General features: G+C 38.9%; 1 protein-coding gene across 1 annotated transcript in view; it reads left to right on the forward strand.

Annotated features, from left to right (window-relative positions):
- The window catches only part of FGD4 (FYVE, RhoGEF and PH domain containing 4), a 106,504-nt gene that overhangs the window by 19,715 nt on the left and 70,289 nt on the right, over window positions 1–16,500 (forward strand). The gene's annotated exons all lie outside the window — the stretch shown is intronic.

The raw sequence follows: 16,500 nt of genomic DNA on the forward strand, positions 1-16,500 counted from the left end.
AGTACCTGATGATAGCCATCTAGTCTTTTGCAAATTATCACTTTCAGTGCCGAGTAGCTCCCCACACACATTGGGTACTACCCACCCTTGTTATTACAGAGGAAAAAAATTGCATCTGCTTCTTCCCTCCAAAGTGGTGGATTTTAGGTCATTTGGTTGCTTCTGACTCAAGAGACAAGGTAGCAGAATTTCTGGCTAAAAGTTTGTAATCTGGAATAAATGTTTCCTGGTTGTCTTGAGGGGTTAAAATAAATGTCAGCTGATTGTGGGGGTGTTAAAGGGCATGACACTGTGCTTATGGGTCTGGGTTTCTTCCTGCACCTGTCTTTTCTCTGCTTTTTCCAGCTGATCCTCTGTGATATATTTGAAATCTAAGTGCAGATGTTATACGATGAATCACTTTTTTTGTTGGCTTGTGCACCTTTCCCTCACTTCTTCCTTCATCACCTGTTTGAGGGGGTTTCTGTTAAACTCTCAGAGATATCACAGTGGTGGTTTGATCACCCTTCATGTCTCTTGATGCCAATGCTGTGCCATACAGACAGACTTTCCTCTTAAAAATCCTTAATCTGAAAAAAGTAGTTTAGTTTCAAGCACACTGTTATATGAGGAAAACCTTGCTGTTTTCTTCTTTGATTTTTTTGTTTGGTTGGGTTTTTTTACTAGATTTAGGCCTTTTAAGTCCTAAAATACTTGTGAGCTTATTAACAGTCCTTCTCTAAAATATCAACAAATAGTATTGCTGAGAGCCCTGTTCATGAATAATCTTGAAATACCGAGAGAAATGTTATATCTGCTGTCTTCCCAGAAGCCCCGTGCATCAGCCAGTAAAAATAGATTAGTGATGATATAGTAGTAGCAACATTCTCAGTCTAGAAGTTGTTCCCTTTGGAGTGGGATGTGCAGAACTAAATCCAGACAGGCACATGGGAGACTGGGTAGGGATGTGAGCAGAAAAAAGCAACACTGGTTGCATTTTTGGAATAGCTCTTTTGATGCTGAACCTGGGAAATCATGAGATGACTTTTAACAAAATTCCCGGGATCCTGGAAATTTGCTGTCTTCTCAGTGGAATTTTTCCATACAAGGTCAGTATCTAAACTCCCCAGTGGCATTTTTCAAATGTACTTTTAGAACAGCTAACTCTTGAAACTTGGCAAAGACAAGCAGCTGCCTCCCTAAAATGATCCCTGGCAGTTGATTACTGCTTTCCCCAGCTGGCAAGTTTTCCTGTTGTTTTCCTCTTCCCTTTTGTGTCAGGCAGTTGGTGATATTTATTTGTCCTCTAATGGAAAAGCAGTTTCCTCTATCCCATATTAGAACAAAGTCTGATTTTTATTTTGATTCCTGAGGCCTTTATTTTTTTCCTCTCATATGCAACTGCCTAAAAACACCATGGGTGCTGTCAAGAACTGCATGTTCATTTTTCTTGCCTTATAAATATCTGCACAGCCTCAAGTAATTAATGATTGTTTCCTCCTCCTGTGCTCATAGTCAGTGGGATTATTAATGCTGGGGTTATGCACACGGAAGTCTGCACAGAGAACTGAGAAAGGAATATGTTGAAGAAAAAGTTCATTGTAAAGACAAAGATTTTGAACTTAGTTTTCTTGAAGCAATTCAGTAGTTTACCATAGGAATTTTTTATGTTTTAAGTTCTCCATGCAGGATATCATCGTAATTCCATCATTGTTTGAATTACCGTATTTCCCACGTTTCTTCATTAATAGTTTTCTGCTTGTTTAGTTTTGGTTTTGTTTCATTTTTTCTTTTCTTTCAAAACATGTCTGTGACAAATGCAGTTATCTCTAAATTGGTTTTGCACTTGAAAGTGAGAAGGAGACAGTGGTGGGAGTGAATTTTCTTCTTTGAAAGGGAGTAAGGTATCATAGTTTCTAATGGACCTCATCTCATAGAAGGTGAAGTCACCTTTCTGAATGGAAGGGCTTTTTAAACTAACTTTACATGTTTTCTATGGTGTCTTCTTGAAAATCTATGATCTCTTGTCTAAACTTAACATCTCATCTAAACTTAATCTCTCTATTGCCCCAGAGTAATCCTGTAAGCTATTCCTCTCCATCCTAAATAAACTGTGCAAGATTTAATGCTCAGCCAAAAGTAAAAATTCTAGATGAGTGAAAAAGAGTCCAAATTTGTTTTTTTTTTCCATGGTATGAATTGCATTGTTTGAAGGGATATTTTAGCAGCTGTGCTTATTGTTAGTTTCTAAATTCCCTGGGGCACTGGATGTGTCTCCAGTTTGCATATGACTTTAGCTTAAAGTTCCAAGGTGGTGCTGCACTTCATCTATGGAAATTATCTGCAAACTTTTTCTCTGTGAATAATGGTAAATTGATATTGCTATTATATTTTCCTAATCCCTGCCCCTCTCTGAATAAAAGCCAAAGAACCCAAACCTAACATCTTACTCTGACATTTATTATATCAATTTATTTTTATACAAATAGTTGTGCCATGCCTTCATACACCAAAAATGTAAACATTCTTTCTGTTCTATGAAGTTACTGAATTCAAAAGCTCTTCAAAGGACCCTTGGGAAAGAAACCCACCAGAACAGCTTTGCAAAGTTCTTCTTGTCTCTTTCTTTGTTTATGCTTTCTTTCTGTCGTGTACACAAACAGTTCAGGACAGGGAAGAACTTAAAACACTTGAAACATAGCAGATGGAGACAGATAGAGACTAACAGTTACTGATGAGATTCTTGTACTTTAAATTATGCTCTAAATAAAGCAATTTGCCTGGAGGTAAACTGGTATTTGAGCTTAGAGGAGGAGCCACCTTATGCTGTTGTTCTTACATTTAGGGAATGTTGCCCTTTGGGTATGGACACCATGGTCAGACAGTGTTTCTGGAGGTGGTTTGGCTCCTAAAGCACTTCTGCTAGTCCTTTAGGAGACACTGGTCAATTGATAGGCCAGCCAAATGGCAGACAGGGAAAGAAAAGGAATTCCTTTTTCCTGGGTTAACCCTGACATTGATACTGTTCCATAGTGCTGTGAGCTACCTGGACAAGGGAAAGCAGAGCATCTTCACAAGTTTGGGAATGAAATTACATGGAGAGGGAGCAGCTGATATGGGTAGGGTAAAGGTGCTTTTCAGAAGGACTTTTTCAGACTGGAAAAATGGATTGAGAGGAAGTGGATGAATGGATTGAACTTCTGTGCAGTTAATTGTGGGCAAAAAAAAAGCTTTACAGTCTCTGATGGGAAAATCTTGTGCAATAGCAGAATCTGGTGCTTAGAGAGCAATGCAAAAATGGGGAGCTTATGAGACAATAATTTGTGCACCAACTGTGTTGGGTCATGGAAAGTGAACCTGTTGGTGGTCAGACTACATCTGGAATATTGCCTCCAGGTTAGGTGGATATGAAGAGGAGATTCTTTACGGTGAGTGTGGAGAGACACTGGAAAAGGTTGCACAGAGAAACTGTGGCTGCCCCATCCCTGGAAGCATTCAAGGCCAGGTTGGATGGGGCTCTGATCAGTCTGGTGTGGTGGAAGGTGTTCCTGCCATGGCAGGGGGCTGGAACCAGGTGGTTTTTAAGGTTTCTTCCGACTCAAACCTTTCTATGATTCTTTCAAAACTAAACTACTGCATGAGTTGAGGTAGCAGGTAGTGCAGCTCGATCCAGAGAGGGTCTGACAACACTTTCTTGCCTGTTGTGGTCTGCAAATGTTCCTCTAAGAGTTTAAGATGCTTGGCTGTTTAACTGGAAATATAAATGGCACAAAGCATGGGCCTGCTGAAATAACCTTTCCTGTTAGTTGCTGTTCTTTGTGAGGGAAATAAAGCAGTTGTTGTGCCTCCTAAAGGAGAAAAATATTCACAATCTGCTTTGTCTTGGAGAGCAAAAGAAATCATATTTTGGTCATGATTCCTGCTTCCTCTAGTTTAGCTCCATAGCTGCAAGAACTTAAATTATATTAAATTATATTCTCATTGAATATATCATGTAATATGTGTTATTGTATCTTGAGACATCTTCCTCATTTTTAAGTTACTGTGAGTTTCTGTCCTGAAGGAGCTATAGACTTAAGATAGATAGAATTTATTCTTGAATACTCATTTTTCAGTTTTCCTTCTAAGAGTTCAGGTACATTAAAAAACCAACAGATAAGGTGATAATGAGCTCTAGGATCCAAATCTTGCAAAAATGTATTCCTCAAGGTAGGACAGCAAATACATGCCTGTTGTAGCTGGGTATTTATTTCCTTGATTTTGAATTGATTTCCCAGCTTCATGCATCTGCTTTGAAAGTCTTATGAGAATGTCATCATTCATATAAATAGTTTCAGTTCTGGAAGAGGTAAAAAGTCGTAATTTTCACCCCCGCCTTCATTCCCTCCCCACAGTCTCACATCAGTCATGGTAGTTGATAGAAAGGCTTAACAAAATATTCTGATTAATGTCTTTGACATGTTGCAAGTCAATGAAGATGTTCAAGCCCTCTACAGAAGAGGTCAAAGAAATCCTTGGAGAAGGCAAAACTGAACTGTTATTTGGTTGGGGTTTTTTTGTTTGTTTGTTTGGATTTTTTTGTCATTTGTAAACAATTCTGTTATTTTTTGTTTTTAAAGGTGTAAGTGTATAGCACAGAGTATGTCTTTCTGTGTGCAACTCATTTCAGAGTCATAATGATGATGCCCTAAACCATAAAAAGATTAGGAAGCAACTGAAGAATAAGTAGCAGTGTTTGCAGTGTAAAATGGTGAGTCAGAGTCACGGGTGCATGCGACCATGGACTTGGCAAAAAGCTGGGCAGCTGCTGAGAATCTGCAGGAAAGGGAAGGGACCCAAATTAAAGTGTGTGTCTTTTTTGTGTGGAGGTGTGCACTCCTTTTTTTCTTTTTTTTTTTTTTTCCTTTTATGGTATTGCTCATCTAAACACTTTTTATTTAAAATAAATTTTAGAAAAAAAAAAATTCCAGTGTGCACTGGCTGAGTAATAATATGGATAGCATAAAGATTTTAGCACAAAGCAAACTTAAAGAGCTTTTGTTCTTGTTTAGCTCTGTGAGTAATTTCCACCTTATTTGACTTTTGCTGCATGAAAATATCTTGTGTGCTGCCACTGCTGATTAATATTTTACCATTTTAATTCAGAGGGACACGTAAAGAATGTACAAGTGTAAGGGCAATCAGATGTTGACAACCTGATGTGATTTGATCATGATTAATAATAACCCTGCAGGGCCTGGCTTGTTGATAGGCTTCAAGCCAGCCAGCCAAGCAGCCTCACCACCAGCACCCCACCCCCCAGTACTCTCAGATACTAAAAATCTTCAGTGCTTATGTACATGTCAGTGTTCTCTAGCAGCTTCTCTTCTGCTTCCTTGCTTGCAAATCTGAGCCAAATTATGGATTGGACTGGAGGAGTTTCAGCTTTGTTATCTAATTTTCCTGTTTCAAGGAGTTAGCACTTTTTTTCCTATTGGCTAGGGGGGAAAAAAAGTTTTCTTCTGAAACTGGATATTGAGTAGATGAGGGTAAAATACTGCTAAGCTACTGTCTCCAGAATTTCTGAAGCTTTCTCCCTTTGCTGTGATGTAGTGTATGAGCAACAAAGTCTAACCCCAAAGTACTCATTGATTTTGGTTGTTTATTTAAAAATAAAAGTTTTTTAAATATAATCAAACATAGCTATTGTTCTGTTGTATTCCTGGAAACGGGAGAAACCACAGTGTGAACACAGAAACATTCCTCTGAACACAAATAACAGTTTTGCTTATTTTGGGTTAGAGGTTGGTTGCCTTCCTAAACCAGCGTCCAGCAGAGATCCTTGCTGTCAAAGAGGAGAGAGTAAAAATCAAATGTTTATCATCAAGTACTGCCCTCAATACATAGGCTTCCTGTATATCCCAAAAGAATTTCTCAAATCTTTCTGCTTCCAAATCCAAGCATCATAATCCCTCATCTCTCCAGAGAGATCACTGAGGAAGACTGTAAGGCTTCTTGTGGCTCACAGTGTCCTCATAGTCTAAATAATTGTGACTGGAATCTCTTTCAGCTATATTGTTATTTTGTTGAAAAATTGTTATTTTTCAAGCTCTTTGTGAAAACAAAATGGATGAATTTTCCCTTTTAGAATCAAATACTGAACACTGAATAGGAGTCATAGGTGTTTCTAGCAGCCAGCTGCTCCTTTAGAGGGAGGTGGCAGAGGTACAGGATGTGTGCTGTGCTCAGAGGATTGCACTCGAGGTCAGCTTGGCAATCCTCCACTGCTCTGTGCTGTGTTGGGTCAGCTGGGTATTTATAGCCACTTTTAGCATCACTTCTGATAAATCACATATGCAGATGTCTTTGCTGTGACAAATACATGTCTTAAATATAAATGTGATTTCTTCTGAGTTGGGGAGTTGATGCATTTTGGAGATTGGTTGTTTTGGATCCTGTAGGACTGAACTGAAAATAATTTCTGGGGTGCTTTGTCTTCATTTTGTAGCTTTCAGGTATGAATGTCACAACTTATTAAAGTTTCTACTTGTTATGGAATAGAGGGACTGATTAACAGCTGAATCTGTACCCTGTTAGACTACAGATTTTGCTGTATTGCGTCCCATGATACTGTGAGATGGCTTAAAATTAAATATTAGTTTACAATTTACTGAAGCAATGGAAATAGATTATTTCAAGAGTCAACACCCCCCCTCCAAAAAAAAAAAAAAAAAAAGAATCCCAGTCTTACAATATAGCCTTAATTATTTGTCATAAAAAACTTAATGGAAGCTGAAATAAAATAACATAAGTTTAAATAAATGGCAATGTAATGTCTGATATAATGCTACTGAATTCTTTGTGACTGGAGTCCAGGTGAGTGAGTGCCCTTTGCAGACTGTGGGATGCAGCTGTTTTCCTGTTGATGACAGCAATCACTCCTAATGGTTTAGTGCTGAAGTCAAAGGTAACTGCAAACCACAAACTTTGAAAACCACAATTTTTCTTTCATTAATTTCTGTTCAGCTATCTCTTCCTTCTATAACCTGAAATTTCAAGAAGAGAGAGTGTGAAAATTTAATGTTTTTCTTGTTACAGTCGCAGGAAGTTGTTAGAAGTAATATGATCAAAAGGATCATTATAATTCATACTGGGCTTTCAGATTATAGATTCAGAGCTTGAATGAAAGGGTCAGAGGGGTTTCTGGGTGAAATAGGGGACAGTATTGGGAGATGATGCTTAAACTCTGTTTTTTCATGAGAATGCTGAGGATCTTTGCCCTGCTGGAAGTTAAGAGAAAATGAGAGTGGTTGATTTACACTGGTAGCATCAGACAGCTTTCAACTGAAGAACCATTAAGAAGTACTGTATTCTTCTTTCTCTTCTATTAAGCTGAGAGAGGTATAGTTCATACTTCTGATGATGTAGTTTTCTCATATTTATCTTCCCAGGATGGGTTAGACATGCCAATTTTGCTTCAGGGCTGGGTGTTGGACCATGTAGTCTCCTGTTATGTCTTCAGTTTGTGTATTTATAGAACTCTTACTGATCACTAAATATAATTTTTCTGATGTGTAAGTTCTCACACTTCATGGAGCAACAGTCCAGTAGACACAGACTCCCCTTTTTATTAGAACTCTTAGCTCCTCCTGCTTTAAAAAAAAAATCAAATTGAGGAATGAACTTCTAGAGAAGCTGCATGGAGTGGGTGCTGTGGCAGGTGAGTGTTTGGCTGTCTAGAGACCTGCTGGCATCATCCATGCCTGATGCTATGGGATTGTATCTTAAGAAGTTTTTTTTTGGTTGGTGTTGTTGTTTTTGTTTGTTTGTTTGTTTGGGTTTTTTGTATTTAATTGAGGCATGCTGGAAATTGTCAAATCTTTTTCTTTTGCCTGAAAATTCCCTCATACCATTTCAATAAGGTAACAGTCAATGCAGAAAGGAGTCAGGAGCTTTTTGCAGTCAGGGTATGCTTGTTTCTGCTGAATTTTGCATGGTGCAAGGGTTGGAGGCCTCCTGCTGAAGTTGGGTATAAAGACCACAAGGATGAGAAGCAAAAATAGAGGAGCAAATTACAAGACCTGTCTTGTTTAAAAGTTTCCTGCTACAGGAAAATAACTTACTACTAAACAGTTTATTGCTGTAGAAAGAATAGTGAGGCTACAAGTGAAAGTAACTCATAGAAATCCATTCTCTGAATTTATTCATGTGTTTCCAGCTCTTAACAAACTGACATACAGGACTGCTCTTCTACAGAGTAACAGAGATTGCCAGAGCTGCTCATTATTTTCTTAAGAAGTGAGGGTTTCCAAAAGGCCTTAAAGGTGAGATTAGAGTATGCCTTCCATACTGTAGGAAAGAAAAGAACTATTCTTGGTGGCACTGAGACAAACGATTCCCAATGTGTAAGAATTTTTTTTTCTTTTTAAAGAGAAATTTTAAAGATACATTTCCTTTGACATAGGTGCCCACTCACACAATATGCTGTTAGTATGTGTTGAAATGCTTCTTGTTGCTTAATTCCTGAGCTATGTCACTAAGTTATGAAATTCAGAACTTCCCTTTTCATAGAGTGAGTTGATAATGCTCATTCTATGCCCACTTTTAAGATTGCCTCCCAAATAAGTAAGTTTACTTGCACAGAATCACTGGAATGTGAGGATTTCTGCTTGTGGCACTGGCATTCCTTTATAAGGCATGGGTAGCTGTAAGTAGCTGTCTTTTGCTTTTGTGGGGTTTTTTTTTCTTTAACAGTTTACTGGTTTTGATGTTAAATAGATATCCTCTGGGAGAGTCTCAGAAATATTTGAAAAGATACACACAGTTTTTATCATCTTGGTCTGTAGCTGATACATGTATAGATCTGACATAGAAATCTGCAGGAGGCCAGTAACTTCTCTAGTAGCCTGTGACACGACTTTTCTGTGCAGGAGTAAATCTGTGGTCTAGATGTAGTTTTTCTGCTGATATCAAAAAGAAAGCTTGTTGCTTGCTGCTGTTGAGGACCAAGTCATCTGTTAACATCCAAAGGCAGTTGCACTAAACTGAATTCTCATGGCTTGGGTGAGCAGCAGCAGAAGCAGAACAAGAATGTGTTGATTCAAGGCAGTTACCACTACCAAGAGAAGCAGAGGCTTGTGACCTTCCTCATTGCGCACCATGGACTTGTCTTCAAATTTGAACTTGGTTTCTGACATTTTCCTGACCTTTCCTTCCTATTTTTCTGTCACATGCAGTCTGAGAATAGTGATGATCTTTAAAATTATGGATAGGAGACAAGGGGTGAGTATCACTCTGGTCCCCCACATCATGACCCTGCAGTGCATTTATTTTCCTGGAAGCTAAGTGTAGGTAATACATTTACTAGAGTGCTGTTTAAATATATCAACATGTATTTATATCAACATGTATTTATGGATATCAAAACATTTCTAGATATTAAAATATAAAATACACCCTAGCTGTTTACAATGTAAATACAGGCAGACTGGATGGAAAATATTTTATTGTAGTGCATATATACACTATATATACACACTTGGACTATATTGTAGTAATTAAGGACCTTTGAAATGCAGTTAATTATTCACCCCTGCCGGAACTGCATTCTTTGGACTCATTTTTCTCACCAGTGCAAAGACAATTAAAACTTAAAAAATGTCTCCAAAATTTTTTTTAGTGAACAAGATCAGCTTATTTTGTTTTGTGCGCATGTGTCAGTCTTGCTCATTTCTCAGAATGTGGAGTCTTTCTTTGTAGGTGTGTCTTGATTTATGCTGTTTGGTTTTTTCCCCTTATCCTTATGTACAGTAAATGCAATTAAAGGCAACCTATGAAAATTCTAGACCTTTCAAGGTACTACAGTGACTCATGTGCTAATATTCTTTTCTGTTTCCTTGTAGCAAAAGAAAACAATCCTTGCAAGATCCCTTTTTGTTGCATTATGTGTTAGTAGCAATAATAATACAACCCTTCACAAGGTGCTTGCTGCCTGCAATACTGTACATCAATAGGCTGTGCTGGGCTGATTACTTTTGTAGAAAATGATCTGAAATAGAGACAACCTTCTGTATGCCTCTATATTTGTCAGGAGTCCACCTGGAAGCCCCTAACTATGACCAAGGTCCCCAGTATTCATCAAAATTTTCTAAAGAGTTTCTGGCAAAACCTCTTTTTCCTTTCTTTTTTCCCCCCCTACAACTGTGAAACTGGTCACTTGTTCTTGTGGGAGGAGGTAGACGGCAAAGAAATCTCCAAGCCATTGAAATAGAAACAAAAATAAAACCCAGGAATATTTTGAGTGGCTCCAGTGGAACACAGAGCTGCTGTTGGCCTAAGTGGCCCTGTAAATTTGGGTTGTAAAAAAAGCTAGCTCTCTTGTGTGAGCTAGCATGGGAGCTGGGTAGAATCTTTAGGTTTTGTTGGTGTTGTCTGGTCAGCCACCAGTAAATCTTGTGATGCTGCTTTTCCTTCCTCTTGTCGGTGGAGCTGTCAGCTGTGGGCATGGAAGGAGCATGCTCCAAGTTTGCCTGATCAAATACCCTCCAAAATGAGGTTTCTTTAGGTGGCTTTCTGCTCAGTTGACCTGTGGAAGGAGCTTCTGGGTAGGGAAAGGCAAGGTGTATTGTAAAATGAATATGGTGTTGTTCTGAGAGCTGTTACAGACTGCCCAGAAAAGCACTTGTTTGGGCTGGATCTGGCATTGGTGTCTCTAGACCTTAGAAACCTCTGGCAAAGTGGTGCCTGATGAGTTTGGAAAGGAATTGAAATCAAATCAATGTGTATTATATGAGTGTATCTGCTGAATGCATCTCAAGAATTTTTTCTCCATTGTTTGCCACTAATAAGTTATCCACATGCAGTGGCTAAAGCATGATGTAATATTTAGTACTGCTCAAATACCACTGATCCTGCTGTACTTCAGATTACCTCTGCAAAAACTAACTGCAAGTTCTGGAGTTATAACAACCTTTTTTCTTTCCAAGTTGCATTGATGAAGTGTGAGAGCTTCCTGTACCTGCATGGAGGAGACAAGCTCACTGAGTACCCATAATGTCGTGAGTTACTTCACTGTGGTTGCATTGGTTTCTCTACATTTCCTTACTCTCCCACTGGTTTTGGTCATTACTGTAGGATAATTTATAGAGGAGGGAATGTACAGGCTATTCTTCTTCCAGCATTTCTAGCTTTGTTTTGCCAGTTCTGTCCAAGAGCAGTCTTTCCATCTGTACAGACTTAAGAAACTCTTTAGTGGAGCCTAAGAGAAAGGAAAGCCCTGTGGCCACAGCTCCCACCCGTGTGCTGCTCTGATGTCTGGTCTGCTTTCATTTGGAACTTAACTGGTAAATAAAAAGCACAGAGCAGAACCCCTGGGGTTGGGCTCTTCCTCAGAACTAGATTTAGTCCTGCATTGCTCAGAACCACATCCAAAGAGCTGTCTGTGATCTCTCTTTGAGCCTTGTGAGTCTGAGCTTTGGCTGGCTCAGCTGTCAGACGCTGAATGTCAAACCTAGGAGGCTGCTGCTTTTCCATGGAAACACTCTGTGAAATTGCAGAAATAATCAGGCACGTCTGCTGGTTGCTGTGCCCTATTGTTGGGTGCTTCCAGACAGTGACCTGAATTGTCCTACCTAGACAAGCTGAGTTTTTAGCTGAAATCTGCTCTACTTTTGTCATACCTCTTGCTCTTTCTTTCTTTCTTTCTTTCTTTCTTTCTTTCTTTCTTTCTTTCTTTCTTTCTTTCTTTCTTTCTTTCTTTCTCTTTCTTTCTTTCTTTCTTTCTTTCTTTCTTTCTTTCTTTCTTTCTTTCTTTTCTTTTTTCTTTTCTTTTTTCTTTTCTTTCTTTTCTTTCTTTCTTTTCTTTCTTTTCTTTCTTTCTTTTCTTTCTTTTCTTTCTTTCTTTTCTTTCTTTCTTTCTTTCTTTCTTTCTTTCTTTCTTTCTTTCTTTCTTTCTTTCTTTCTTTCTTTCTTTCTTTCTTTCTTTCTTTCTTTTCTTTTTTCTTTCTTTCTTTTCTTTTTTATTTTCTTTTTTTCTTTTCTTTCTTTCTTTCTTTTCTTTCTTTTCTTTCTTTTCTTTCTTTTCTTTCTTTTCTTTCTTTTCTTTCTTTTCTTTCTTTCTTTTCTTTCTTTCCTTTCTTTTCTTTCCTTTCTTTTCTTTCTTTCTTTTCTTTCTTTCTTTTCTTTCTTTCTTTTCTTTCTTTTCTTTCTTTCTTTCATTGAATGCATTAGTGTGACAGCTTATTCTGCTGTTGTGAGGTAAGCCTCTTGATGTTGGCTTTCCATTTCTCTCCATTCGTGCACCACTTGCAAAGCCAGATCCAGCCCTCTTGCTGCTGGGTAGGTAGCACCAATATGAGCATTTTCATGCCTTGGATGTGCAAGGCCTGACTACAGTGTGCTCTTGAGGGAGCCTGTGCAATCATACATTCTCCTTAACAATTCCTCTGTGCACAACATTTTGCTGTTGACATAAAAATAATTCAGTGTTTACAATGTAAAATTCTGTTAATTAGCTGTGTCTTTATTATCAGCAGTTAGCAAGAGGATTTTCTTTACTAGAGGAAGGGGCTGAAATCTAGAGCCTTTAGATGGCTGGATTTCCTTGAAGTTAGATTTTACATCATTTACTTTCCCTAATACTTGAAAATTATTTATCAATGTGCCTGCATAACTCTAGATGTGCTTTAGTATTGGCTTTAGGAAGAAACAATATCTTTGCTGCAGGCATTACTAACTTGAAGGCAGTACTGATACAGCTCAGTGGGAGAGGTGCTTGGAAATGAAAGCAATTCCATTTTACAGAATGTGTTCCAGTGTATCAGGCTAGTGCCCTGCCTGATCTGAAAATAGCTATCTTTGGAGACATAACAGTAAAAGTCTTGTTTCTTATATTTCTGTAACTGGAAAGTTATTCTGGAGAACTGCCTAAGAGGGAAGGAAAACTTCCAGGCTTGTGGACCAAAGAGATCATTAAGACGGCCTAGTAAAACTTCTGTCCCTGTTTCTTTGTTGTCCTTTAGTGAAAGTTGCCAAAAATAGGCATCCACAGGAACAGCTGTTGTAACATTGGAGGAAGGATGGCTGCAGGGGATGGAGGCAGTGTCACTGAGGAGGAGAGGAGGAGATGGCTCCTCTCTCTGCTGCAAATCCCCTTCTGTACACAGTAGCACTTTGGAAGGGGAAGGTTCAGCACCTGGAACACTGACATCATGTGAAGCAAACACTGCCTGTCAGAACAAAAAGCAAAACAGCTGCCCTTTTTTCCAAGCCCAGCACACATCTCCTCTCAGGGCACTCTGTGAAAGAAAAATAAATGCCATAGTCTTGTTTCTTGTGGCACTGAAGAGCTTGAAATGGCTGGGAAAGTAACGGGAGTGCAGCCTGAGGTGTCCTTTTCCATCCTCAGAGCCTTTATGCTTGCTTATGAGAATAGATGTAATTTTTAATGCTCTTAAAAACTAGACATCCTGTTTCCCTTGAGGTGCACTTCTTCAGTACTGGATGATTTGGAGCTGAAAGGAACACATGACCATATTGTGCCCCTGTACTTGGCACTGGTGGGGCTGCACCTCAAATTCTGTGTTCAGCTCTGGGTCTGTCACTATGAGAAAGACATGGAGATGCTGGAGTTTGTCCAGGGAAGGGCAGTGGGGCTGGGGAAGGCTCTGGAGCACAGATCCTCTGAGGAGCAGCTGAGGGAGCTGGGGGTGTTTGGGCTGGAGAAAAGGAGGCTCTGGGGGGACCTTATCACTCTTTACAACTCCCTGAAAGGTTATAGCAAGGTGGGGTCAGGCTCTTCTCCCAGGTAACAAGTGACTGCCCTTCAGTTTGCACCAGGGGTGGTTTAGATTGGATTTTAGGAAAAAATTCTTCACTGACAGGGTTATCAAGCATTGGAACAGGCTGCTCAGGGAAGTGCTGGAATCACCATCCCTGGAAGAGTTAAACAAATGTGTGGATGTGACACTGGTTTAGTGGAGAATACAGTGATGCTGGGTTAACAGCTGAACTCCATGATCTTGGAGGTCTTTTCCAACATAAACAGTTCTGTGAGTCTATATTTATATTAAAGTTGATTTCTCTGTAGAAACAAAGATGATACTATAACAGAGCAGATCAATGTGGTATTGTTTTACTTTGTCTGGCAGTAAATGTTGCAACTGTCAGGAATTACAAGCCTGTTTCAGTAGAACTCTAAAAAATGATATAACAAATGGGCAAAAACTTGAAACCATGAGTGTGGGGGGCCTGACATGTCACTTAGATGCTGTGGTTGGTTTTAGTTAAAGCTTTCAAATCTTATGCAGACAATGGTGACTAACTGCTGTCTATGTGTCTCATTCTGAACTCACATAACTTGTTTTGGGTGAATAGATTTTTAAGTGGTCATTACCAAAAAGGCACACCCCATCCCCCATCCAATTTGAAAAACATACATTTCTAAAGCTTAGTTTCAGACTTCATCAACCTGAATAAAATGGCAAAACCTTGGTCTGTCAGATAGCAGCTGGGGCTGGAAAAGCTGAAGCACATGGTGCCATTGTTGTGAAAGACAATCCTTATCCTTACAATGGAATTAGTTCAGGACACCGGATGTCAATATGTTCTTTATTTCCCATTCATGTCTTCCAGCTAAAACCAGTTTAGGAATAGGAAACTTCTGTCTCTGAGCCAAACAAGAAGGAGAGATGACTAAATTCTCTTTTCTTTGTCTGCCTCTCCTCAGAATAATTTTGGATGTGCTGCTTTCCTCTGTCCCTTTCAAGGAGCTTGAATAAAACTTTTGTCATATGAACAGAAGATAGTTTTTTCTAGCATTGGTCCATATGTGTTACCTATTGCTTCTATCAAAGGTTGTAGTGTGTCCCATTGTCCCTTCCCTTGTGTGATGGCTGCTCCATGTAGTTGATTTATTTTCCATTGTGTCTTTGTAAAATTAGACCTAATAATTAAAGAAATTCCAAGTAAGAAGCTGAAATGGATTCTGACTGCTGTTGCCCTTCATTCTGCTAGCAATCCTCCTATAATGAGTACAGCTAGTTCTTGTTCAAGAACAGATGGTCTTAGGGTTTTTATGTGTATGGAACAGGTTTTCCAATACCAAGATGGCTTATAATATTTCAGTAAACAACTTAATTTTTAAATACAAAGTTGGAATTAACATAAATCTAGAAAACTGTTTTGTAGGAGGTGTCCCTTTCATGATGGAAAAAAGACCGAAACGGAACTTCAATCCCTATAATTTTGAAGTAACTTTGCTAATAATTATAATTGCTCCATTTTTAAACCCCAGAAATGCATAAATGCATAAAAATCTCTAAGTACATCAAACCTAATTTCTGAGTCACTGTCTTTATTTTTAAGAGGCAAGAAGGAAATGCCTTTCATGATGCTTTAATGCTGAAATTTTTTTATTATTAATAATTGGCTTATTATTATAATTAATAAGTTGAATAAGATACTGTTTTTTTTCCTTACTTTATTTTACTGCTGTCGCTGATGGATAATTAAGTTTGGTGTCCATATAAGCTTAAGAATTTTTTGATGATGTAAACATTGCTTATTTAGAGGAAGAAAATGAATGAATTGAAATTACCAGCATGAGTCAGAATGGTGTACTAGTCCTGGAGGGCAAGTTGTCAGACCTGGGTTTTGTCCCACACCCTTCTCCAGTATCCACAATAACCTTGTGAGTTCTGTGAGTTCCTTCTGAATTCTGGGTCCTCTTCAGCTTTCTGTGGTGGGGACTTTGTGTTGATTTCAGATACTCTTGTGCTGTCAGCATGGATCTGAAAGGCTTCCAATGGTAATGCACCAGCAGTTTAATAGTGGTGTCTCTTACCAATGTAAACTTCACTGGGCTTGCTGTGAAACAAAATAAACATCCTTGTGCAAGGATGAGGAAAACTGAGGATTTGGGTGGGAGGAGAGAGAAAATAGGAGAGAGTGCCTGAAACCACTTGCAGAAGAAGTTGTGCTTTTGTGATGATGAGATCCAGCTCAGGGTTTTTCAGTCTTTTAGAGGAATCAAAGCTCTTCTGCAGGACCAGCTAGAAGATTAAAGGAGAAAGGAAACCATTTGCCCTTCCTCAAAAGAATAATTTTCTAAGTTAGCATGCAGGAACCTGAGGTACAAATTTGGTGCAGCTTCAAGTAAAATTACCCAGTTTTTTGACACGCCATTAGTCATAAGCACTGAGTGGTTTTGAGAGTGAGGCAGAGAAAGTTTGTGTGAGTCAAGGCTATTGTACATTCAGTGTTTCAAACCTTAAATATTTTGAGACTGTGCAACTCATCAGTATTTTAAACCTCAATATGTTCTTTCAAAGCCCTTTTATTTTGCAGAGAAGATCATTATCGGCTGGATGTGAAAAGCCACTTCCCTTTTCCCTGCAGACATCATCAGTGGGAATTCTCTGAGCTGGTGCACACACCTTCACCGTAGGTGTGGAGCTGTGCAGGGTCTGGCCCGGTGAGAGCAGAGGTTTCAGGCACACCTTTGATATGGAAAAAAAGGCTTTTCCAGACACGCCTCTGCTGGCA

Source organism: Agelaius phoeniceus, chromosome 5, assembly GCF_051311805.1.
Source record: "Agelaius phoeniceus isolate bAgePho1 chromosome 5, bAgePho1.hap1, whole genome shotgun sequence".
Lineage (NCBI taxonomy): Eukaryota > Metazoa > Chordata > Aves > Passeriformes > Icteridae > Agelaius > Agelaius phoeniceus.